Here is a 23,466-nt window from a genome sequence, read left to right as displayed (position 1 = left end):
CTCGGGAGGCTGAGGCAGAAGAATCACTTGAACCCAGGAGGCAGAGATTGCAGCAAGCCGAGACCGTGCCACTGCACTCCAGCCTGGGCAACAGAGCGAGACTCCATCTCAAAAAAAAAAAAAAAAAAAAAAAAAATATATATATATATATATATATATATATACACACACACACACACACACACACACAAAATTATTTATTTATTTATTTATTTATTTATTTATTTATTGAGATGGAGTTTTGCTCTTGTTGCCCAGGCTGGAGTGCAGTGGCTCAGTCTCCGCTCACTGCAAACTCCATCTCCCGGGTTCAAGCAACTCTCCTGCCTCAGCCTCCCGAATACCTGAGATTACAGGTGTGCGCCACCATGCCCAGCTAATTTTGTAAAGTTTTTTTAGTACAGACAGGGTTTCACCATGTTGGTCAGGCTGGTCTCGAACCCCTGACCTCAAGTGATTCACCCACCTCGGCCTCCCAAAGTGCTGGGATTACAGGCGTGAGCCACTGCACCCAGCCAAAAATATTTTTTTTTTTTTTTTGAGATGGAGTCTTGCTCTGTCACCCAGGCTGGAGTGCAGTGGCGCGATCTCGGCTCACTGCAAGCTCCGCCTCCCGGGTTCATGTCATTCTCCTGCCTCAGCCTCCCAAGTAGCTGGGACTACAGGCACCTGCCACCACACCCGGCTAATTTTTTTGTATTTTTAGTAGAGATGGGGTTTCGCCGTGTTAGCCGGGATGGTCTCCATCTCCTGACCTCATGATCTGCTCGCCTCGGCCTCCCAAAATGCTGGGATTACAGGCGTGAGCCACCTCGCCCAGCCCAAAAAATAATTTTTAAATTTGCTTCATGAGATGGGGTCTTGCTATGTCACCCAGGCTGGTATTGAAATCCTGGGTTCAAATGATCCTCCTGCCTCAGCTGCCCAAAGTAATGCTAGGATTACAGGCACAAGACATCATGTTAGGCTTTTTTTTTTTTTGAGACGGTCTCACTCTGCCACCCAGGCTGGAGTGCAGTGGCACGATCATAGCTCACTGCAACCTTGACCTCCTGGGTTCAAGTGATCCTCCCACCTCAGCCTCTTGAGTAGCTGGGACCACAGAAACTTGCCACCACTCATAGCAAATTTTTCCATTTTTTGTAGCGATAAGGCCTCCCTATGTTGCTTAGGCTGGTCTCAAACTCCTGGGCGCAAGTGATCCTCCCACCTCAGCCTCCCAAAATGCTGGGATTACAGGCATGAGCCACTGTGCCTGGTATGAAGTCTACTTCTTAACTCTCTTTCAAGTCTGTCTGGTTCTCTCCATCCCCATTACCAACATCTTAGTCCAGGCCAGCATCATATCTTGCCTGGGTCACATTATCTACATTATCAATGGTTTCCTTCCCCTGGCCTGCTCTGCCACCTGCCTATATCTATTCAATACCCTTAGTAAATCAGATTATGCCATTACCATCCCTGCCTCTGCTTGAAAATGTCTATTTCCTGACCAGGTGTGGAGACTCATGCCTGTAATCCCAGCACTTTGGGTGGCCAAGGTGGGAGGATGGTTTGAGGCCAGGAGTTCGAGACCAGCCTCAGCAACACAGAGAGACCCCATTTCTACAAAAATTAAAATATTAGCCGGGCATGGTGGCATGAGCCTGTGGTCCCAGCTACTTGGGAGGCTGAGGTAGGAGGATCACTTGAGCCCAGGTCGTGGTTGCAGTGAGCCAAGAAAAGTGCCACTGCACTTCAGCCTGGGTGATAAAGTAAGACCCTGTCTCCACAAAAAGAAAAAAAGAAAAAAAAGAAACACCCATGCTGTCTTCCAACTTCCAACTCCATTCCTCCATTCCGTCCTACCCTTGCCTTCAAGTCAAAATTCACACCTGAATTTAAGATGATCTTCTTCACTCAGCTATGGTGCTAGGTGCAAGGAATAAGTCAGAGTCCCTGATCTCAAGGAATTTACAGTTTGGGGTGGGGGAGACAGGCAACATAAGCAGACAATTTCAACCTCCTGAGGAGTGCTGTCTGGGATACTAAGCAGGTAGTGGTGTTGATATGAAGATAAGCACCTAAGCCAGGCTTAGGCAGGAGGCGTGGCTTCCCACAGGACGTGACATCACACTGACCACTGAAGAATGAGCGGGACTTAGTCTGGTGAAGCAAGGAGAGAAGGACTTTCTAGGTATAGAAATCAGCCAGGAGGTAAGACAGCAAATTTGGAAACTAAAAGCAGTTTTATAATGATGGAGTAAAGGCTAGAATGGAAGTAACAGCGCTGATGCTGGAAAGATGAACAAGGGCCCAGTCACAGAGGGCTTGATAAGCCATGTTAAAGCAGTCAGGTTTTTGTTTTTTAATTAATTTATTTATTTATATTTTCATTTATTTATTTATTTGAGGCAGAGTCTCACTATGTCGCCCAGGCCGGAGTGCAGTGGCGAGATCTCACCTCCCAGGTTCAAGTGATTCTCCTCCCTCAGCCTCCCAAGTAGCTGGGACTACAGACACGTGCCACCACACCCAGCTAATTTTTCCTGACCTCAGGTGATCCACCCACTTTGGCTTCTCAAAGCGCTGGGATTACAGGCATAAGCCACCACACCTGGATTTTTTTTTTTTTTTTTATTTAAAGACAGGGTCTCTGACACTAGGCTGAAGTGCAGTGGCACTATCATAACTCACTTCAGCTTCCAGCTCCTGGGCTGAAGTGATCCTCCTGCCTCAGCCTCCCCAGTAGCTGGGACTACAGGCGCATGCCACCATACCCAGTTAATTTTTTAATTTTTTTTTTTGTAGATACAGGATCTTGCTATGTTGCCCATGCTGGTCTCAAATTTCTGGCCTCAAGCAATCCTCCCACCTCGGCCTCCCAAAGTGTTGGGATTACAGGTGTGAACCATCACATCTGGCCCTGAATTTATCCTAAGAAAATGGGAAAGAAACTTAAAAGTTTTAATAAGGAGGGTGATTCAGATCTGCATTTTAGGAAGATCACTCTTGCTGAAATATGCAGAAAGAATTGGAAGGAGATGGGAGATCAGGTCAGAGCCTTTTTCAGTGAAAAATACAAGAGATGATGATGGGTATGGTCACCGGAGGTGGGTTTGAGAAATACTGGGGGGTGGAATCTGCAGTTTCTAGGATTGATTGGCAGTGTGCAGAAAAGGAATAGTAACAATGACCAACGTTTTTGCTTGAACAACCAGGCAGCTAGGTGACGGTACCTTTCAAAGAAAGAGCAAAGCTGGATGCAGTGGCTCTCAACTGTAATGCCAGCTACTCGAGAGGCTGAGGTGAGAGGACTGCTTGAAGCCGAGTTCGATACCAGCCTGGACGACATCATGAGACTCTAGCTCTAAAAAAAAAAGGAAGACTGAAGTGAAATGGGGAAAGTGGGAGCCCAAGACAACAAAGTCAGTTTTAGACTCACTGAGCGTGAGGTGCTCTGGAACATCTAAGAGGAAGGGATGAAGGGGTGCCAGGCAGCTGGCGTCACAGGTCCGGAGTTCAGATGTGGTTGGATATTTTGAGATACTGAATCTATTAGAATGCTATTTATTTATTTATTTATTTATTTATTTTTTGAGACAGAGTCTCGCTCTGTCACCCAGGGTGGAGTGCAGTGGCGTGATCTCCACTCACTGCAAGCTCCACCTCCCAGGTTCACGCCATTCTCCTGCCTCAGCCTCCGGAGTAGCTGGGACTACAGCCATCTGCCACCACGCCCGGCTAATTTTTTGTATTTTTAGTAGAGATGGGGTTTCACTATGTTAGCCAGGATGGTCTCGATCTCCTGACCCATGATCCGCCCGCCTCAGCCTTCCAAAGTGCTGGGATTACAGGCGTGAGCCACTGTGCCTGGCTAGAATGATTTTTATTACAAGTAACAGATGACCTCTATAAGAAAAATAAGGCCGAGTGTGGTGGCTCATACCTGTAATCTCAGCACTTTGGGAGGCCAAGGTGAGAGGATCTCTTGAGTCCAGGAGTTCCAGACCAGCATGGACGACATAAGGCAATCCTGCCTATACAAAAAATACAAAAATTAGTGGCATGCACCTATAGTCCCAGCTACTCCAGATACTGAAGTGGGAGGATCGCTTGAACCTGAGAGATGGAGGCTGCAGGGAGCTATGATCATACCACTGCACTCCAATCTGGGCAACAGAATGAGATCCTGTTTCATAAATAAATAAAAAAATAAATAAATAGAAAAATAAAAAGGAAATATCTCACATAACAGAGAGCCAGAGGTAGGGGGCAGGCTCTGAGGTTGGTTGATTCAGAAGCTCAATGATGTCACCAAGGACCCAGGCCCTGTCCATGGCTCGGCTCATCTTCCTCCTTGGAGGGGTACTTTGCCCTTGGGATGGTCCTCATGATTCCACAATGGCTGTCAGCAGGTACTGGGTGATGCCAGGTATGAGATAGAAATCTTTCCCATTAGGCTGTTTAGCTAATGTCTTTGTTGTGTCTACTCCTGAACTAGTAACAGTTGCCAGGGGACAGCTGCTGACTGGCTTGGGCTCATTATCTGGTATGGAATGGAAGTCAGGAATCCATGAGGTCACACCAGATGTTGCTTAGGGTTTCACCACCACCCTCTGCATAGGACACACATATACACACATTCTTTATACCCCATGCCTTTGCTCTCTTCCATTCAGTGGCACCTATTACCTCAAAGGAGAAATATCACTGTGGAAAAGCAGACAAAAGCTTTGGGGTTTCAAATATTTAGGTGTTTAAGTCAGCAAAAGTTTCAGTTTGAAAACTTTTACGGGCCGGGCGCGGTGGCTCACGCCTGTAATCCCAGCACTTTGGGAGGCCGAGGCGGGCGGATCACGAGGTCAGGAGATCGAGACCATCCTGGCTAACATGGTGAAACCCCGTCTCTACTAAAAATACAAAAAAATTAGCCGGGCATGGTGGCGCGCGCCTGTAGTCCCAGCTACGCGGGAGGCTGAGGCAGGAGAATGGCGTGAACCCGGGAGGCGGAGCTTGCAGTGAGCGGAGATCGCGCCACTGCACTCCAGGCTGGGTGACAGAGCGAGACTCCGTCTCAAAAAAAAAAAAAAAAAAAGAAAACTTTTACACCAGTTCATGGCCTGTGATTTGTACTGGGTACAAGGAAGAGAGATTGAGCCAAAGACAAGGGCATGGGACCTCTCAGGTGTCACACACGGGAAAAAATGAAATCACCTGGCTGGGCTCGGTGCTTCATGCCTGTAATCCCAGCACTTTGGGAGGCCGAGGCGGGTGGATCACCTGAGGTCGGGAGTTTGAGACTAGCCTGGCCAACATGATGAAACCCCATCTCTACCAAAAATACAAAAAATTAGCTGGGCATGGTGGCGCACACCAGTAATCCCAGCTACTCAGGAGGCTGAGGCAGGAGAATCACTTGAACCTGGGAGGCTGAGGTTGCAGTGAGCTGAGATCACACCACTGCACTCCAGCCTGGACAACAAGAGCAAAACTCCGTCTCAAAAAAAAGAAAAAAAAAAAGAAAAGAAAAGAAAAAAGAAATCACCCAAGAACAGTGCATATAGCGAGAAAAGAAAAGAACCTTGGGGAGAATCTTAAAGAGAATATGGAGAATTAACAGGCTGAGATGGAGGAGGAACACCAGGAAAGTGTGGCCTTGACTTCTCAAGGCCAGAGAAAGCTTTAAGGAGGGAGCACTGGGCCAAATGATGCTGGGAGCCCAAGTTAGAAAACAATAGGAAAATCTAGGATTTATCAACAAGGAAGATGCTAGAGACCTAAGTGAGAGCAGATTCAAGGCAGAATTGGGTCAGAAGAAAAAAGAGGAGTGAATGAGAGATGAGGAAGTGAAGACCAGAGTACCCTCTTTTTTTCTTTTTCTTTTCTTTATATTTTATTTATTTATTTATTTATTTTTTGAGATGGAGTCTCACTCTGTCACCCAAGCTGGAGTGCAGTGGCGCGATCTAGGCTGACTGCAAGTTCCACCTCCCAGGTTCACATCATTCTCCTGCCTCAGCCTCCCGAGTAGCTGGGACTACAGGTGCCCACCACCATGCCCGGCTAATTTTTTGTATTTTTAGTAGAGACGGGGTTTCACCGTGTTAGCCAGGATGGTCTCACTCTCCTGACATTGTGATCCACCCGCCTCAGCCTCCCAAAGTGCTGGGATTACAGGCGTGAGCCACCGCGCCCGGCCCAGCCTTCTCTAATTTTGTCCTCTCTCTGTTCCTTTCAGTACAAGCTGGCAGTGTTTCTGCTGCATGACATTCTCAAGAATGGGTTTCCTATGTATGTATCAGGGATTCACCCCATTAGACAAGAGGCTCTGCCACAAATCTTTTCGAATAATCTCATTTCTCTTCTGCTTAGATGACTGAGGAGACTCACTAGTCACATGCCAAAACCCTCCAAAGGGCCCATTGTGTGGCTGAATGATCTGATCTTTGATCCTTCCGAGGCACTAGCAGAAGATTGCCAAGGTACACTCTTGGATTTCTCTTCGGAGCACGTTTCCTGACAGCGAATGGCCTAATTTGAGCATATTTACCAATATGGGTAGGCTGAGAATTTCCCAAATACCAAGTCCTGCTTCCTTTCTGCTCAACAGTTCTTCCTTCAGTTTATCTCTCCTCTCACATTTTACTATAAGCAGCAAAAAGAAAGCAGTCCACCTTCAACACTTTACAACACACTAAATATCCAAGTTCATCCTTACAAATTCTGCTTTCCACATAATTATGACACAATTCTGCTGAGCTTCCTACCACTATATAAAAAATCCCCTTTCCTCCATTTTCTAAAAACATGTTCCTCATTTCCTTCTAAGCCCTTAATGTCAGCACTAACATTCACATTTCTACCAACATGATGACTTAGAGATTCTCTAAGATAATACAGGGATTCTCTCCTATGCTCCTCAGTTCCTTCTGAGCCCTCCCTGGCAGAGTTGTTAGCATTCATACTTCTGCTAACAGTCTATGTAAGGCAAACTGGACATTTTTTTTTTTTTTTTTTGAGATGGAGTCTCTCTCTGTTGCCCAGGCTGGAGTGCGGTGGCATGATCTCAGCTCACTGCAACCTCCACCTCCCAGGTTCAAGCAATTCTCCCTGCCTCAGCCTCCCAAGTAGCTGGGGTTACAGGCGCGCACCATCATACCCAGCTAATTTTTGTATTTTCAGTAGAGATGGGATTTCACCATGTTGGCCAGACTGGTCTCAAACTCCTGACTTCAGGTGATCTGCCTATCTCGGCCTCCCAAAGTTCTGGGATTACAGGCATGAGCCACTGCGTCTGGCCAGAGATCCTGATTTTCTTTCCTTTGGGTATATATACAGTAGTGGGATTGCTGAATCATATGGTAGTTCTAGTTTTAATTTTTTGAGGAATCCCCATACTGTTTTCCATAGTAGTTGTACCAATTTACACTCCTACCAACAATGTACAAGAGTCTCCTTTTCTCTACATCCTGCCACACATCTTTTGTCTTTTTGATAATAGCCACTCTGGCAGGTGTGAAGTGATATCTCATTGTGGTTTTGGTTTGCATTTCTGTGATGATTAGTAATGTTGATTTTTAAAAATATATATATGTTAGCTGGATGTAGTGGCTCATGCCTGCAATCCCAGCACTTTGGGAGGCCTAGGTGTGCAGATCACATGGTCGGGAGTTTGAGACCAGCCTGGCCAACATGATGAAACCCCATCTCTACAAAACATACAGAAAGAAAAAAAAGCCAAGTGTGGTGGTGCACACCTGCAGTCCCAGCTACTTGCAAGGCAGAGGTGGGATGATCACTCGAGCCCAGGAGGTTGAGGCTGCAGTGAGCCAAGATTGCGCCACTGCACTCCAGCCTGGGCCATGTAGCGAGACCCTGTCTCAAGAAAATAAAATAAAATAAAATAAAATAAAATACAAAAATTAATATATCTGTTGCTAATTTTTATGTCTTCCTTTGGGAAATTTCTACTGAGGTCCTTTGCCCATTTAAATAAGTCAGGTCTTGTTTTTGTTTTTACTATTGAGTTGTTTGAATACCTTACATATTCTGGATATTAACCCCTTCTCAGATATATGATTTGAAAACATTTTCTCTCTTTTCATAGGTTGTTTCTTCACTCTGTTGATTGTTTCCTTTGCTGTGAAGAAGTCTTTTAGTTTGACGCAATCCCATTTGTCTGTTTTTGCTTTTGTTGCCTGTGCTTTTAGGTTCATTTCCAAAAAGAAAAAAAAAATCATTACCCAGACTAATGTCATGAAGTTTCTTCTTTTTGCTCAAAGTTGCTTTGGTTAGTTGGGGTCCTTTGTAGCTCCATATGAATTTTTTGATTTTTTTTTCTATTCTGTGAAAACTGCCATTGGAATTTTGATAGGGTTTGCTTGAATTTGTAGATCATTTAGAGTAGTATGAACATTTTAACAATATTAATTCTTCTAATCTATTTGTATTTTCTTAAATCTTTTTCATTATCTTTTTATTGTTTTCAGACCTCTATTATTATGATAAAGGGGTCAGTTCATCAACAGGATATAACAATTGTAAATATATATGCACCCAATATCAGAATAACTATATATAGCAAACATATAAAGCAAATATTAACTGAACTGAAGGGGGAAATAGACAGCAACATAACAACAGTAGGGGACTTCAATATCCCACTTTCAACAATAGATAGATCATCCAGACAGAAAATCAATAAGGAAATGGCAGACTTGAACAACACTATAGCCAAAATGAACCTAACAGACATATACAGAATATTCCATCCAACAGCAACAAATACACATTCTTCTCAAGTGTACACAGAAGTCTCCAGGACAGATTACACATTAGGCCACAAAACAAGTCTTGACAAATTTAAGAAGACAGAAACCACATCAAGTATCTTTTTTGATCATAGTGGATAAAACTAGAAATCAACAATAGGAGAAAAAATGAAAAAATCACACTTGTGTGGAAATTAAACAACATACTCCTGAACAACCAATGGGTCAAAGAAGAAATGAAAAGAGAAATAAAAATAACTTGAGGCCACTTTTGGAGGCTGAGGTGGGCAGATCACTAGATGTCAGGAGTTTCAGACTAGCCTGGCCAACATGGCAAAATCCTGTCTCTACTAAAAATACAAAAATCAGCTGGGTGTGGTGGCAGGCACCTGTAATCCTAGCTAGTCAGGAGGCCGAGGCACAAGAATTGCTTGAACCCAGGAGGCAGAGGTTGCAGTGAGCCGAGATTGTGCCACTGCACTCCAGCCTGGGTGACGGAAAGAGGCTCCATCTCAAAATAAATAAATAAATAAAAATTTTTAAAAATGAGGCAAATGAAAATGGGAAAATAGAAATACAACATACCAAAAATTTAAGGAATGTAGCAAAAGCAGTTCTAAGAAGGATATTTATAGCAATAAGTGCCTACATTAAGGAAAAAAGAAAAAATTCAAATAACCTCAAACAACTAGAAAAAGAAGAACAAGGTAAGCCCAAAGTTAGGCGACAGGAGGAAATAATAATTTGCGCAGAAATAAATAAAAAAAGAGATTAGGAAAACATAAAAAAGATCAATAAAACCAAGAGTTTGTCTTTTGAAAGGATAAACAAAATTGACAAACCTTTAGCTGGACTAAGAAAAAAAGAAGACAAAAAAAAAGAAGACAAAAATAAATAAAATTATAAATGAAAGAGAAGGCATTACAACTGATACCACAGAAATACAAAAGATCATAAGAGACTACTATGAACAATTATATGCCAGAAAATTGAATAACCTAGAAGAAATAGGTAAATTTCTAAAAACATACAGCCTACCAAGACAGAATCATGAAGAAATAGAAAATTTGAACAGACCAATGATGAGCAAGCAGATTGAATCAATAATTTAAAACCTCCCAGCAAGGCCGGGCGCGGTGGCTCACGCCTGTAATCCCAGCACTTTGGGAGGCCGAGACGGGTGGATCACGAGGTCAGGAGATCGAGACCATCCTGGCTAACACGGTGAAACCCCGTCTCTACTAAAAATACAAAAAAATTAGCCGGGCATGGTGGCGCGCGCCTGTAGTCCCAGCTACGCGGGAGGCTGAGGCAGGAGAATGGCGTGAACCCGGGAGGCAGAGCTTGCAGTGAGTCAAGATCGCACCACTGCACTCCAGCCTGGGCGACAGAGCGAAACTCCGTCTCAAAAAAAAAAAAAAAAAACCTCCCAGCAAAGAAAATACCAGGACCTGATGGCTTCACTGGTGAATTCTACCAAACAGTTGAAAAAAAGGAGCCGGGGCCAGGCACAGTGGCTCACACTTGTAATCTCAACACTTCAGGAGGCCGAGAGGGGCAGATCACTTCGAGCTCAGGAGTCTGAGACCAGCCTAGGCAACATGGTGGAACTCTGTCTCTACAAACAAAACAAAACAAAACAAAAATTAACTGGGTGTGGCGACGCATGCCTGTAGTCCCAGCTACTGAGAAGGCTGAGGGTATAGAATTGCTTGAACCTGGGAGGCGGAGGTTGCAGTGAGTTGAGATCACGCCACTGTACTCCAGCCAGGTGACAGAGCGAGACTCTGTCTCAAACAAAAAAAAAAAAAAAAGAAAAAAGAAAAGAAAAGAAAAGGAGCCGGGTGCGGTGGCACCTGGCTGTGATCCCAGCTAGGCTGAGTTGGGAGTATTGCTTGAGCCCAGGAATTTGAGACCAGTCTTGGTAACGTAACAAGGACCCCTGCCCCTCCAAAAGAAAAATTAACACCAATCCTTCTCAAACTCTTTCAAAAACCTGAAGAGACAGGAACACTTCCAAACTCATCTTTTCTTTTCTTTTATTTATTTATTTATTTTTTATTGATCATTCTTGGGTGTTTCTCGCAGAGGGGGATTTGGCAGGGTCATAGGACAATAGTGAAGGGAAGGTCAGCAGATAAACAAGTGAACAAAGGTCTCTGGTTTTCCTAGGCAGAGGACCCTGCGGCCTTCCGCAGTGTTTGTGTCCCTGGGTACTTGAGATTAGGGAGTGGTGATGACTCTTAACGAGCATGCTGCCTTCAAGCATCTGTTTAACAAAGCACATCTTGCACCGCCCTTAATCCATTTAACCCTGAGTGGACACAGCACATGTTTCAGAGAGCACAGGGTTGGGGGCAAGGTCACAGATCAACAGGATCCCAAGGCAGAAGAACTTTTCTTAGTACAGAACAAAATGAAAAGTCTCCCATGTCTACTTCTTTCCACACAGACACCGCAACCATCCGATTTCTCAATCTTTTCCCCACCTTTCCCCCCTTTCTATTCCACAAAACCGCCATTGCCATCATGGCCCGTTCTCAATGAGCTGTTGGGTACACCTCCCAGACGGCGTGGTGGCCGGGCAGAGGGGCTCCTCACTTCCCAGTAGGGGCGGCCGGGCAGAGGCGCCCCTCACCTCCCGGACGGGGCGGCTGGCCGGGCAGGGGGCTGACCCCCCCACCTCCCTCCCGGATGGGGCGGCTGGCCGGGCGGGGGGCTGGCCCCCCCACCTCCCTCCCGGACGGGGCGGCTGGCCTGGCGGGGGCTGACCCCCACCTCCCTCCCGGACGGGGTGGCTGCGGGGCGGAGCCGCTCCTCACTTCCCAGACGGGGTGGCTGCCGGGCGGAGGGGCTCCTCACTTCTCGGACGGGGTGGCTGCCGGGCGGAGGGGCTCCTCACTTCTCAGACGGGGCGGTTGCCGGGCGGAGGGTCTCCTCACTTCTCAGACAGAGCGGCCGGGCAGAGACGCTCCTCACCTCCCAGACGGGGTCGCGGCCGGGCAGAGGCGCTCCTCACATCCCAGACGGGGCGGCGGGGCAGAGGCGCTTCCCGCATCTCAGACGACGGGCTGCCGGGCAGAGACGCTCCTCACTTCCTAGATGGGATGGCGGCCGGGAAGAGACGCTCACTTTCCAGACTGGGCAGCCAGGCAGAGGGGCTCCTCACGTCCTAGACGATGGGCGGCCAGGCAGAGACACTCCTCACTTCCCAGACGGGGTGGCGGCCGGACAGAGGCTGCACTCTCGGCACTTTGGGAGGCCAAGGCAGGCGGCTGGGAGGTGGAGGTTGTAGCTAGCTGAGATCACGCCACTGCACTCCAGCCTGGGCAACATTGAGCACTGAGTGAACCAGACTCCGTCTGCAATCCCGGCACCTCGGGAGGCCGGGGCTGGCGGATCACTCGCGGTTAGGAGCTGGAGACCAGCCCAGCCAACACAGCGAAACCCCGTCTCCACCAAAAAAATACAAAAACCAATCAGGCGTGGCGGGGCGCGCCTGCAACCGCAGGCACTCGGCAGGCTGAGGCAGGAGAATCAGGCAGGGAGGTTGCAGCGAGCCGAGATGGCAGCAGCACAGTCCAGCTTCGGCTGGGCATCAGAGGGAGATCGTGGAAAGAGAGGGAGAGGGAGACCGTGAGGGAGAGGGAGAGGGAGAGGGAGAGGGGGGAGAGGGAGAGTTTTTTTTTTTATTCTTTAAGTTTTAGGGCACATGTGCACAATGTGCAGGTTAGTTACATATATATACATGTGCCATGTTGGTGTGCTGCACCCGTTAACTCATCATTTAATCTTAGGTGTATCTCCTAATGCTGTCCCTCCCCCCTCCCCCCACCCTTCAACAGACCCCGGTGTGTGATGTTCCCCTTCCTGTGTCCATGTGTTCTCACTGTTCAATTCCCACCTATGAGTGAGAACATACGGTGTTTGGTCTTCTGTCCTTGCGATAATTTGCTGAGAATGATGGTTTCCAGCTTCATCCATGTCCCTACAAAGGACATGAAATCATCATTTTTTATGGCTGCATAGTATTCCATGGTGTATATGTGCCACATTTTCTTAATCCAGTCTATCATTGTTGGACATTTGGGTTGGTCCCAAGTCTTTGCTATTGTGAATAGTGCCGCAATAAACATACGTGTACATGTGTCTTTATAGCAGCATGATTTATAATCCTTTGGGTATATACCCAGTAATGGGATGGGTGGGTCAAATGGTATTTCTAGTTCTAGATCCCTGAGGAATCGCCACACTGACTTCCACAATGGTTGAACTAGTTTACAGTCCCACCAACAGTGTAAAAGTGTTCCTGTTTCTCCACATCCTCTCCAGCACCTGTTGTTTCCTGACTTTTTAATGATCGCCATTCTAACTGGTGTGAGATGGTATCTCATTGTGGTTTTGATTTGCATTTCTCTGATGGCCAGTGACGATGAGCATTTTTTCATGTGTCTTTTGGCTGCATAAATGTCTACTTTTGAGAAGTGTCTGTTCATATCCTTTGCCCACTTTTTGATGGGGTTGTTTTTTTCTTGTAAATTTGTTTGACTTCATTGTAGATTCTGGATATTAGCCCTTTGTCAGATGAGTAGATTGCAAACATTTTCTCCCATTCTGTAGGTTGCCTGTTCACTCTGATGGTAGTTTCTTTTGCTGTGCAGAAGCTCTTTAGTTTAATTAGATCCCATTTGTCAATTTTTGCTTTTGTTGCCATTGCTTTTGATGTTTTAGACATGAAGTCCTTGCCCATGCCTATGTCCTGAATGGTATTGCCTAGGTTTTCTTCTAGGGTTTTTATGGTTTTAGGTCTAACATTTAAGTCTTTAATCCATCTTGAATTAATTTTAGTATAAGGTGTAAGGAAGGGATCCAGTTTCAGCTTTCTACATATGGCTAGCCAGTTCTCCCAGCACCATTTATTAAATAGGGAATCCTTTCCCCATTTCTTGTTTTTGTCAGGTTTGTCAAAGATCAGATAGTTGTAGACATGTGGCATTATTTCTGAGGGCTCTGTTCTGTTCCATTGGTCTATATCTCTGTTTTGGTACCAGTACCATGCTGTTTTGGTTACTGTAGCCTTGTAGTATAGTTTGAAGTCAGGTAGCATGATGCCTCCAGCTTTGTTCTTTTGGCTTAGGATTGACTTGGCAATGAGGGCTCTTTTTTGGTTCCATATGAACTTTAAAGTAGTTTTTTCCAATTCTGTGAAGAAAGTCATTGGTAGCTTGATGGAGATGACACTGGATCTATAAATTACCTTGGGCAGTATGGCCATTTTCACAATATTGATTCTTCCTACTCATGAGCATGGAATGTTCTTCCATTTGTTTGTATCCTCTTTTATTTCATTGAGCAGTGGGCAAACTCATCTTATAAGGCCAGCATTACCCTGATATCAAAGCCAGACAAGGAAACTACAAGAAAATACAATTACAGGTAGAATATATCTCCCAGCTCTGTCCACTGAGAGGGCCTGGGAGCAGTAATACCCTAATAGCAACAAGCAGAGCTACTGTCCAGATTTTGGTTTTTTTGTTTGTTTGTTTTGTTTTTTGAGACAGAGTCTCGCACTGTCGCCCAGGCTAGAGTGCAGTGGCGCGATCTTGGCTCACTGCAACCTCCACCTCTTGGATTCAAGCAATTCTCCTGCCTCAGCCTCCTGGGTAGCTGGGATTACAGGTGCGTACCACAACATCCAGCTAATTTTTGTATTTTTAGTACAGACGGGGTTTCACCATGTTGATCAGGCTGGTCTCGAACTCCTGACCTTGTGATTTGCCCGCCTCAGCTTCTCAAAGTGCTGGGATTACAGGCATGAGCCACCACACCCAGCCAGATTTTGGTTTCTAAATAACAATCTCCACTAAAAGGAACCAGGCTGGGTGCAGTGGCTCACACCTGTAATCCCAGCACTTTGGGAGGCTGAGGCAGGAGGGTCACTTGAGCCCAGGAGGCTGAGACCAGCTTGGGCAACATGGTGAAACCCTGTCTCTACAAAAAAATTAGCTGGACATGGTGGCATGCATCTGTGGTCCCAGTCACTTGGGAGGCTGAGGTGGGAGGATCGTTTGAGCCTGGGAGGTGAAAGTTGCAGTGAGCCAAGATTGTGCCACTGCACTCCAGCCTGGGCAACAGAGAGCCTGTCTCAAAAAAGAAAAAAAAAAAAAGGAACCAGAGCTCCTTGGAGAAATGACTGATTCCAGAGCTGATGCAGGGAAAGTAAAAATAGGTTCTGAAACATGTTGCTATGCCAGAGTGCAAGAATGCTTAAAAGTGATGAGGTGGCCGGGCCTGTAATCCCAGCACTTTGGGAGGCCGAGGCAGGCGGATCACGAGATCAGGAGTTCAAGACCAGCCTGGCCAACATGGTGAAACCCTGTCTGTACTAAAAATACAAAAATTAGCTGAGTGTGGTGGTGCGCGCCTGTAATCCCAGCTACTGGGGAGGCTGAGGCAGGAGAATGGCTTGAACCTAGGAGGCAGAGGTTGCAGTGACCCGAGATCATGCCACTGCACTCCAGCCTGGGTGACGAGCAAGACTCCGTCTCAAAAAAAAAAAAAAAAAAGTGATGAGGTTATGTTAAAAGGATACAGTAGGCAACTTGAAAGGACTCCCACTGGCTAAATCAGAGAAAACGTGTCAAAAAAAAAAAACAGTATTAGTAACTGGATAGTGGTCCATTGAATAGGAATTTACAAGTTCATACTGATATAATTTTAAAAAGCAAAAGAAGCCGGGTGCGGTGGCTCATGCCTGTAATCCCAGCACTTTGGGAGGCCAAGGCCGGTGGATCACCTAAGGTTGGGAGTTTGAGACCAGCTTGACCAACATGGAGAAACCCCATCTCTACTAAAAATACAAAATTAGCCAGGCGTGGTGGCACATGCCTGTAATTCCAGCTACTCAGGGAGGCTGAAGCAGGAGAATCACTTGAACCCGGGAGGCAGACGTTGCAGTGAGGTGAGATCGCGCCATTGCACTCCAGCCTGGGCAACAAGAGCGAAACTCCATCTCAAAAAAAAAAAAAGAAAAGAAAAAGAAAAAGAAAAAGATTGATGAGGAATGGAATATTTACATAATCTCAAAGTATCCCCCCCGCCCCACACACAAAATACTTCTTAATTACAAAAGTGAAGAGTAATTTATGGTGGAGAAACTTGACAGATACCACTTTTTTTTTTTTTTTTTTTTTGAGACAGGGTCTCTCTCTGTCTCCCAGGCTGGAGTGCAGTGACCAGATCCTGGCTCACTACAGCCTCAAACTCTCAGCTCACGTGATCCTCTTGCCTCAGCCTCCCAAGTAGCTGGGACTACAGGTGCACGCCAGTATGCCCAGCTGATTTTTATTTATTTATTTATGTATTTATTTTATTTTATTTTATTTTATTTAGAGGTGGAGTCTTGCTCTGTCACCCAGAGTGGAGTGCAATGGCGCGATCTCAGCTCACTGCAACCTCCGCCCCATGGGTTCAAGTGATTCTCCTGCCTCAGCTTCCCAAGTAGCTGGGATTACAGGTGCCCGCCACCACGCCCAGCTAATTTTTGTATTTTTAGTAGAGACGGGGTTTCACCAGGTTGGCCAGGCTGGTCTCAAACTCCTGACCTCAGGTGATCCACCCACCTCGGCCTCCCAAAGTGCTGGGATTACAGGCGTAAGCCACTGCGCCTGGACACCCAGTTAATTTTTAAAAAAATTTTTGTAAAGATAGGGTTTCACCATGTTGCCCAGGCTGATCTCCAACTCTTGGACTCAAATGATCCTCCTGCCTCAGCTTCCCAAAGTGCTGGGATTACAGTCATGAGCCACCACACCTGGCTACCACTTGAATCAAATAATTAAAGTACAAGGACACACTGAAATGGGAGCCACCTGATAGGATGCAGTAGGAAGAAAACAGCATAACTTCTGTGACAGTCCTGCCAAAGATTATAGCATGAGTCTAATCATAAGAAAACATCAGGCAAACCCAAACAGAGAGAAATTCTACAAAGTAACTGGCCTGTAATCCTCAAAAATGTGATGTCATGAAAGTCAAAAATGAAGAACTCTTTGAGATTGAAGGAGACTAAAGAGATATGACAACTGGCCAGGCAAGGTGGCTCACACCTGTAATCCCAGCACTTTGGGAGGCCGAGGCAGGTGCATCAGGAGGTCAGGAGATCAAGACCATCCTGGCCAACATGGTGAAACCCCATCTCTACTACAAATTCAAAAATTAGCTGGGTGTGGTGGCAGGCGCCTGTAATCCCAGCTACTTGGGAGGCTGAGGCAGAAGAATCGCTTGAACCGGGGAGGCAGAGGTTGCAGTGGGCCGAGATTGCGCCACTGCACTCCGTCCTGGCGACAGAGAGAGACTCCATCTCAAAAAAAAAAAAAAAAAAAAGATATGACAACTAAATGCAACACATGAATCTGGACTGGATCCTTCTTCTATAAAGGACATCACTGGGAAAACTGGTGAAACTTGAATTGGGTCAGTATTAAGGTTCTTCAGAGAGACATAACCAATTGGATACATGAGAGGGGATTTATTAGGGAATTGGCCACAAGATCACAGAGGCAAAATCCCATGATAGGCTCTTTGCAGGCTGGGGAACCAGAGAATCTGGTAACATGGCTCAGTCCAACTCCAGAAGCTTCAGAGCCAGGGAAGCCAACAGTACAACCCCCTAGTCAGAGGCCAAAGGCCTGAAAACCCCTGATAGGCCACTGGTGCAAGTCCCAAAGTCCAAAAGCTGAAGAACCTGGAGTCTGTTGTCCAAGAATAGGAGGAGAAAAAGCAGATTGCTCTGGGAGAGTTTGAGAATTCCCCCACTTCTTCCTGTTTGTCCAAATCCACCCCAAGCGGTTGGATGATACCCACCCACACTGAAGGCAGGTCTTCCTCTCTCAGTCCAAGGACTCACAGCCAATCTCCACTGCAACACCCTTACAGACACACGGACACAGGACACACACACAAACAATGTTTCACCAGCCATCTAGGCATCTCTCAATCCAGTCAAGTTGATGCCTAAAATTAACCATCACAGGGCCTGAGGGTTAGGTGGTCAGAATGTATCAAGGTTGGGCTGGGCACAGTGGCTCATGCCTGTAATCCCAACACTTTGGGAGGCCAAGGCAGGCGGATCACCTGAGGTCAGGAGTTCGAGATCAGCCTGGCCAACATGGTGAAACCCCTGTCTCTACTAAAAATACAAAAATTAGCTGGGCATGGTGGCAGGGGCCTGCAATCTCAGCTACTCAAGAGGCTGAGGCAGGAGAATCATTTGAACCCAGGAGGCAGAGTTTGGGGTGAGCCTAAATCATGCCACTGTACTCCAGCCTGGGCGACAGAGAGAGACTCCCTCTCAATAAATAAATAAATAAATAAATAAATATAAATGCACACTGAAATATTTGAGGCAATATATTGTCAATTTGCTCTCAAATGGTTGAGAAAAAATGTTATGTATATCCTTGCACATGTTCTGTAAGTTTAAAATTGTTTCACAAAAACAGGGGAAAAAGTTACTTTTTGGAGAAGAAGCTTCAGATGGTTTCCCACAAGTCAAGGTTGCTCCAGCACTGTTGCTGTTAATATAATATTGGAAATTTTCTATGATGGTGTAAGAAAAAGAAATCAACAGAATCAGGGCCGGGCACGGTGACTCACGCCTGTAATCCCAGCACTTTGGGAGGCCGAGGTGGGTGGATCACCTGAGGTCAGAAGTTAGAGATCAGCCTGACTAACATAGTGAAACCCCATCTCTACTAAAAATACAAAAATAGCCGGGCATAGTAGCGCATGCCTGTAATTCCAGCTACTTGGGAGGCTAAGGCAGGAGAATCATTTGAACCCAGGAGGTGGAGGAGATCACGTCATTGCACTCCAGCCTGGGCAACAAGAGCAAAACACCATCTAAAAAAAAAAAAAAAAAAAAATCAGCCGGGTGCGGAGGTTCACGCCTGTAATCCCAGCACTTTGGGAGGCTGAGGTGGGCAGATCACGAGGTCAGGAGATCGAGACCATCCTGGCTAATGTGGTGAAACCCCGTCTCTACTAAAAATACAAAAAATTAGCCAGGCATGGTGGCGGGCGCCTGTAGTCCCAGCTACTTGGGAGGCTGAGGCAGGAGAATGGCATGAACCCGGGAGGCGGAGGTTGCAGTAAGCCGAGATTGTGCCACTGCACTCCAGCCTGGGCGACAGAGCAAGACTCCGTCTCAAAAAAAAAAAAAAAAAAAGTCAAACAAAACAAGAATAACAAAAAATCTAACAAGGTATAAAGATTGAAGGGGAATATGTAAAACTGTTTTGTTTACAGAGGACATAATTATCTCTGTAGAAAACCTAGAAGAATCAATAGAAAAATAAGAAAAGAGTTCATTGGATAGAAAATCAATTATAAGAAAATATTTGCAATGTTTAAAGTGGATATGGGGAGCCAGATGTGGTGGCTCACGCCTGTAATCCCAGCATTTTGGGAGGCTAAGGTGGGCGGATCACCTGAGATTAGGAGTTCAAGACCACCTTGGCCATCATGGTGAAACCCCGTCTCTACTAAAAATACAAAAATTATCTGGGCCTGGTGGTGCACACCTGTAGACCCAGCGACTCAGGAAGCTGAGGCAGGAGAATCACTCGAACTCACAGTGAGCTGAGATAGAGCCACTGCACTTCAGCCTGGGCGACAGACCAAGACTCAATAATAATAATAATAATAGGCTGGGCGCGGTGGCTTACGCCTGTAATCCCAACACTTTGGGAGGCCAAGGCGGGCGGATCATCTGAGGTTGGGAGTTCAAGACCAGCCTAACCAACATGGTGAAACCCCATCTCTACTAAAATACAAAAAATTAGCTGGGCATGGTGGTGCACACCTGTAGTCCCAGCTACTCGGAAGGCTGAGGCAGGAGAATTGCTTGAACCCGGGAGGTGGAGGCTGCAGTGAACCAACATCGCGCCACTGCACTCCAGCCTGGCGACAGAGCAAGACTCTGTCTCAAAAAATAAATTAATTAATTAATAATAATAATAAATAAATAAATAAAGTGGATATGGGGCTGGGTGCAGTGGCTCACTCCTGTAATACCAGCACTTTAGGAGGCCGAAGCAGGCAGATCATCTGAGGTCAGGAGTTCTAAACCAGCCTGGTCAACATGGCGAAACCCCCCTCTACTAAAAAATATAAAAATTAACCAGGCGTGGCCAGGCACCATGGCTCATGCCTGTAATCCCAGCACTTTGGGAGACTGAGGTGGGCAGTCACCTGAGGTCAGGAGTTTGAGACCAGCCTGGCCAACCTGGTGAAACCCCATCTCTACTACAAATACAAAAATTAGCTGGGCATGGTGGCAGGCACGTGTAATCCCGGCTACTCGGGAGGCTGAGGCAGGGGAATCCCTTGAACCCAGGAGGCAGCGGTTGCAGTGAGCTGAGATTGCGCCACTGCACTGCAGCCTGGTGACAGAGCAAGACTCAGTCTCAAAAAAAAAAAAAACAGAAGAAGAAAAGAAAATTAGCCGGGCGTGGTGGTGCGTGTCTGTAATCCCAGCTACTTGGGAGGCTGATGCAGGAGAATCACTTGAACCCAGGAGGTAGAGGTTTCAGTGAGCCGACATCAGGCCCCTGTACTCCAGTATGGGTGACAGAGCAAGACTCCATCTCAAAAAGTAATAATAAATAAAATAAAATAAAATAATTTTTAAAAAAGTGAATGTGGGATTAATATTCATAATATAGTGTAATCTTATGAAGGAACAAAAGTAAAGACAGGAATCCAAAATAAAAAAAAGCACAAAGGATATGAATAGGCATTTCAGAGAGAAGGAAGCTTTATTGGCTAACAAGAATATGAAATAGCCAGGCGCAGTGGCTCACACCTGTAATCCCAGCACTTTGGGAGGCCAAGGTGGGTGGATCACCTAAGGTCAGGAGTTGGAAACCAGCCTGGCCAACATGGCGAAACCCTGTCTCTATGAAAAATACAAAAATTAGCCAGGGATGGTTGTGGGTGCCTGTAATCCCAGCTACTAGGGGGGCTGAGGCAGGAGGATCGCTTGAACTTGGGAGGCTGACGTTGCAGTGAGCCAAGATCGTGCCACTGCACTCCAGCCTTGGTAACAGAGTGAGACTCCATCTCAAGAAAAAAAAAAAAAGAATATGAAATAACACTCAAACTCACTAGTAATCAGAGAAATGTAATTTTAAATAACTGAGAGTACACTTAATATACCTATTAGAATTGCAAATATTAGAGAGTTGTATAATATTACGTGTTGGAAAGGGTATGAGGTAATAAGAATTTTCAGTAACGATGTTGAGACTGTAAACAGCTACAGACCTGGGTTTTCTTGCTTGGTTTTGTTTTTCAGGTTTTTTTTTAGAGCGTCTCACTGTTATCAAGGCTGGCTTCAAACTCCTGAGCTCAGGCAATCCTCCTACCTCAGCCTTCTAAGAAGCTGGGACTACAAGTGTGTGCCATGCCCGGTTTACAGCTACAGATTTTCTGAAAAATAATCTGGTGCTACTTAGTAAAATTGAGCATGCATATACCTTACCACAGAAATTCCACTCCGAGGAATATGTTCCAGAGAAATTCTTGAACTGGTTCACAGGGGACTATGAAAGAGATAACTGTCTGGCATTGTGTGTAGAAGTCAGGAATGGGTAAGTAAAGTATAATGGATGCCTACCATGGAATCCTATGTAGCAGTTTTAAGCAATGAATTAGATTATATGTAGTAATAAAGATGAATCCTGAAAACAGAGTTAATCAAAAAAAGTAAAAGCAGGCTGGCACAGTGGCTGACATCTGTAATCTCAGCACTGTGGGAAGCTGAGGCAGGAGGATGGCTTGAGCCCAGGAGTTTGAGACCAGCCTAGGCAACATAGCAAGACCCCATCTCTATACAAAAAAGAAAAAAGTGTATATTAAAAATATATATATTTTTTGAGACAAAGTCTCACTCACTCTTTCTCCCAGCCTAGAGTGCAGTGGCATGATCTCTGCTCACTGCAACCCTCCCTTCTGGGTTCAAGTGATTCTCGTGCCTCAGGCTCCCGAGTAGCTGGGATTACAGGCATGCATCACCATGTCCAGCTAATTATTATATTTTTAGTAGAGACGGGGTTTTGCCATATTGGCCAGGCTGGTCTTAGACTCCTGACCTCAAGTGATCCGCCTGCCTTGGTGTCCCAAAGTGCTGGGATTACAGGCATGAGCCACCACGCCTGACCTTAAAAATTTTTTTAAAGAGGAAGTTCAAACATTATTTCTTCTTGGAGGTTTTCCCTGTTGATGCATTCAATCATATATTCATCTATCTATTGACTCATTCAACAAGGATTGAGCACTTTTACGAAGGATAATGCAAGGTACTAAAGATATGATGGTAGGCCAAAAATAGAGGGTCACCTTCATCTCCTTGGAGGTCTATTGAAGGAAACTGGGTTTAGTAAACATATTATGTTCACATTGATTAATATATAATTACCAACTAACGTACATGCTCTGAGGAAACAAACATTACTTTTTGCGAGCACATAGCCAAGAGGTCTTTACTAGATTGGGGTGGGTGGTAGGTAGAGGGGTTCAAGGAAGGCCTGAGGAAATAACAATGGGAATCAATTTGGAGGCATAAATAGGCCAAGTGGAAGTGAAAAGGACATTCCAGAAACAGGGACCATATAGAGCAATCAGGACAAACTTGAGGAATTGAAAGAAGCCATGAAGTTGGAGGTATTAATAGAAGGGGAAGAGTGGTAGAAGATGGAGGGTTTCAGTGGGGAGAGGTCAAAGCATAGTGGTAGCCTGACTTGATGTGCATTTTGGAAAGATTACTCTAGCTGCTATATGGAGAATGGAAGAGTGTGAAGAGAAAGAGAGAATAGGGGATGGGAGACCAACTAAGACACTCTTGCAATTGCCTAGGTGAGACTGAGGTGGATTAGGGTGGTGCTAACAAAGAACAAGAAAGTAGATGGGTCGGGTGCAGTGGCTCACGCCTGTAACCCCAGCACTTTTGGAGGCCGAGGCAAGTGGATCACTTGAGGTCAGGAGTTCGAGACCATCCTGACCAGCATTGTGAAACCCCGTCTCTACTAAAATACAAAAATTAGCTGGGCATGGTGGCTGGTGCCTGTAATCCCAGCTACTAAGGAGGCTGAGGCAGGAGAATCGCTTGAACCCGGGAGGTGGAGGCTGCAGTGAGCCGAGATCAGGCCACTGCACTCCAGCCTGGGGGATAGAGCAAGACTCTATCTCAAAAAAAAAAAGAAAGAAAGAAAAAGAGAAAGAGAGTGAGAGAGACAGAGAGAAAGAGAGAGAGAAAAAAAGAGAGCGAAAGAAAGAAAAAGAGAGAAAGAAAAAAGAAAGAAAGAAAGAAAAAGAAGAAAGAAAGAGAAAGAAAGAGATTTTTTTTCTTTTTTGAGACAGAGTTTCACTCTTGTCACCCAGGCTGGAGAATGCAGTGGCACAATCTTGGCTCACTGCAGCCTCTGCCTCCTGGGTTCAAGCGATTTTCCTGCCTCAACCTCCCAAGTAGCTGGGATTACAGGCATCAGCCACCATGCCCAGCTAATTTTTGTATTTTCAGTAGAGACGGGGTTTCACAATGTTGGTCAGGATGGTCTCAAACTCTTGACCTCAGGTGATCCGCCCACCTCCGCCTCCCAAAGTGCTGGGATTACAGTCATAAACCCAGCCGAAAGTAGATGATTTTTTTGTT

At 45.8% G+C, this 23,466-nt stretch overlaps 1 long non-coding RNA gene across 1 annotated transcript in view; it reads right to left on the bottom strand.

Moving 5' to 3' along the window:
• LOC109029056 (uncharacterized) overlaps positions 1-23,466 on the bottom strand; it is a 34,206-nt gene that overhangs the window by 7,463 nt on the left and 3,277 nt on the right. Inside the window, exons 3-4 of the long non-coding RNA XR_002008051.2 lie at positions 3,929-4,015; positions 3,219-3,349 (exon numbers count right to left, since the gene is read on the bottom strand). This is a non-coding gene — a long non-coding RNA (uncharacterized lncRNA). The remainder of the gene's footprint in view (positions 1-3,218; positions 3,350-3,928; positions 4,016-23,466) is intronic.

Source organism: Gorilla gorilla, chromosome 10, assembly GCF_029281585.2.
Source record: "Gorilla gorilla gorilla isolate KB3781 chromosome 10, NHGRI_mGorGor1-v2.1_pri, whole genome shotgun sequence".
Lineage (NCBI taxonomy): Eukaryota > Metazoa > Chordata > Mammalia > Primates > Hominidae > Gorilla > Gorilla gorilla.
The sequence above is the reverse complement of the archived record's forward strand: the minus strand, read 5'-3'. Positions and strand labels throughout refer to the sequence as shown.